The following is a 3453-nucleotide window of genomic DNA, read 5'->3' as shown; positions in this document are numbered from 1 at the left end:
ATTTTACAATCTTGCTTGGTAGCGATCAAAGCCATATTTTCCCACTTGTACAGAAAAACTTTGGTTACAATGGTAAATTTCCCTCTACCTTTTATGAAACTCAGTCGGGTTTAATGCTTTCTGGAAGTGCCTCTTTGTTTTTAGAGAACCTTAATTTGCTATGTATTCCATTTGATGGTAATTCTGTCGGCACGTCTCTATGACTAACCGTTAATAGTAACATAAATACTTTGCTAGAAGAGAAGGAACTTTTTGATGACCAAAAGATTAAGAATGCGACTGACGAAATCCTCGAATCAATATTCACTTCACTTATGAATATTCAAGACGACCCTAGAGAATCTGTTTTGACAAGTGAAAATAGTAAATTAATTGATAACATTCTTAGTGATATTCGGAAAGATCCTAAGACAGGTAGGTTAGTTGTTCCCACTTTATGGAAGAAGGAAATACAACATTTAATGCCACCCAACTATAATCTTGCAGTGTCCGTTCTCAATTCTCAAAAAATAAAGCTTTTGCCTGAGAGGTTAAAGGAATACGATGCTGTTATACAGAACCAATTTGAAGATGGAGTAATTGAACGTATTGCAGATCTTCCCTCATTTCTTAGAGAGAATCCATATGTATCATTTTTAGCTCATAATGCCGTGTTCCAAAATAACTCTAACACAACGAAGTGTAGGGTTGTCTTTCTATCGAATTTAAGTGAGAGAGAAAATGAGATATCTTTACCATAATCCGTGTTCTATGGCAGGAGCTAATTTGAATAATAAATTGCAGATTTCAAAACTAATACTAAGGTTTGACAAGTATTTGCTGACTTATGATTTGAAAAAAGATTTTTTACAGCTTTTACTTAGAGAAGAGGACACGAGAAAGTTACTTTTTCTATAGTTTAAGGGTATTCCTAAGAACGATTTCTCAATTGTTGGCTATCGTTTCCGACGAGTGCCTTTTGGAATGAGATATTCTCCATTTTTGTTGATGATAGCTCTCTGTTACATATTGATCCATAATGTAACTGATGATGATGATGAAGAGACTCTGAGTATAAAAAAGTATTTGTATAACCTTTCTTACATGGATAACTTAGCCATAACTTCAAATGCGAATAATGTTTTGTTTAAGGCATTAATTGTTTCAGTAACGACGTTCTGATAATTTGGATTCGAATTACAAGAGTTTTGTACGAATTCTGTACCCTTAAGAGAACAATTAAATAAGTTTGAACACTGCACTGAATCAGAATCAAAGCTTTTTGGCCTAATTTGGAATATAGAGAATGATACGATGAAAACTCGTAAACTTGAACTAAACCCTAAACCTAATACAAAAAGGTTAATTTTAAGTACTATTCATTCCAATTATGATCCTTTTGGGTTTTCAATACCAGTATAAACCGAAGAAAATTGTTTATGCATTCCTTGCAGAATGACAAGGATATCGGATGGGATACGCCATCAAGCAGCGAGCTGATGAAAGAATGGTCGAAGATTGCCAGACAGGTTAACAAGAGCTCAGAAATTGTATTACCTCCTTCTGTCGGTAATCGTTGTGACGAGTACAATTTGTTGGTCTATACGGACGCAAGTAAAGAATTGTTAGGCTGTGCTTTATATTTGGTGGCTGTCAATTCAGCAGACACCAAGCTGATTTTGGCAAAGAATTCTGTGCTTTGTAAGAAATTAAGAACAAAGTATATTCCTGTACTGGAATTGATATCTGTACATTTGGGAGTAAGGACGGCCGTAGAGGTAGCTGAACAGCTAAAAAATGCTGTTGTTCCTATTCGGATTAGTACTATTTATTGCTTTACAGATTCTATGATTGTTCTGAGTTGGATTAAATCGAAGGAGTTTGAGTTTGGCAAAATAGATAGGAAACAAGTGATAGTTAACAATAGGCTGAATATTATTTTGATTCTTTGTTCTAAGCAAACAGTGATTTTCGATCATATAGGTGCTGATGAGAACCCTAGTGACTGTCTTACTCGGTGTGTTTCAGAGAAAATGCTTCATAGCAAGCTCTTTTTAACAGGTCAAACAATTTCTAGATTCTCCTTCAGAGTGCAGAGTGATCGTTCCTTATCCCAGTGCAAAGCCGCCTTCCGTGAGTTGCTCTGTTAGGACAAATTTCATTTCGAATTCTGAACCACTTATACCGTTAAACAAGTTTTCGTCCTTTAGTAAGGCGGTCAAGGTTTTGAGTATTGTCTTCCTCTTTGTTACGAAGTTGAAACAAAGGTTAAAACTGGCTAACAATATACCAGAGAATACCTCTGACGAACATAATGAAAATGCTCGTACCACCATTCACCTTTTAGTACATGCACAAAAGGCTGCCTTTCCCCAAGTTTATGATATGCTGGCTACAGGTAATTTTTCAGAACCCCTTGTATCACCGTTGAATTTATTTCGTGATGAAAGTGGGCTTATTAGGGTAAAAAGTAAGTTAGGTAAAGTAAAAGCCTCTTATGATGAGAGGTGTCCGATACTATTTGGAAAAAATTGCCCTGTGGCTACAAGTATAATTTGGGATACCCATGTAAAACTGCAACACGCTGAAATTTACAAAACTATGGGTTTATTCAGGAAAAAGTTTTGGATTATTAATGGCTTTTGGGTTGTAAAGAAGGTTTTAAAAGGCTGTTTGATATGTAAAAGGTTGAATGCCAGAACTGTCAAAATTAATCAAAATGCATATAGAGATTTCAGAATAAACCCAGAGGCTATTCCGTTTAGGAATATTTGCATCGACCATTGTGGACCTTTCTTGGTTAAGGACAGTAACAAACAAAACTATAAAGTGTATGTGCTGGTCATATCCTGTTTTTGGTCTCGAGCAATTAATCTGGTTGTATGTAGGTTGATTGATAAAAAATCCTTTCTTAGGGCATTAAAAATGCATATTTTTTTAGTACGGTTTCCCTTCCTTAATAGTTAGTGATAATGGAAGCCCAATAGTGGCGGGAGTAGTGCAAACTATCTCCTATCTGAATGATTTAGAGACCATTGACTACTTGAGATCGAATAATATTAAGTCTTTAAATTTTCGTCCATTCCCAGGTGATGCACATTAAGTCTTTAAAATTTCATCCATTCCCTGGTAATGCACATAAATTAGGTGGGTTTGTTGAAACTATGGTTAAGCAAGTGAAAAGGATAATTACTTCGAGCATTCGAAATAACATTTTGGATTACAATGATTTTCAATTCTTGATTGCTGAGGCTAAAATGCTCGTAAATAAAAGATCAATCACCTTCAGAAATGCTCTAAATAAATTAAATTTTGACCGCAGCATGCCTGTCCCTTTGACTCCAGAGATGATAGTGAAGGGGTGTGAAGTAGCTTGTGTGAGTATAATTCCTGAACTTAATACTTCAGATCAGGAATACTCTTGGGGTGTGTCTGATGATATATTCGACAATAATCAAGAGGTAGTTTTATCTC

At 35.4% G+C, this 3453-nt stretch overlaps 1 pseudogene; it reads left to right on the top strand.

Annotated features, from left to right (window-relative positions):
- Positions 1-206: 206 nt before the first annotated feature.
- LOC137647910 (uncharacterized) overlaps positions 207-3453 on the top strand; it is a 3695-nt pseudogene continuing 448 nt past the window's right edge.

Source organism: Palaemon carinicauda, chromosome 10 (assembly GCF_036898095.1).
Source record: "Palaemon carinicauda isolate YSFRI2023 chromosome 10, ASM3689809v2, whole genome shotgun sequence".
Classification (NCBI taxonomy): domain Eukaryota; kingdom Metazoa; phylum Arthropoda; class Malacostraca; order Decapoda; family Palaemonidae; genus Palaemon; species Palaemon carinicauda.
The sequence above is the reverse complement of the archived record's forward strand: the minus strand, read 5'-3'. Positions and strand labels throughout refer to the sequence as shown.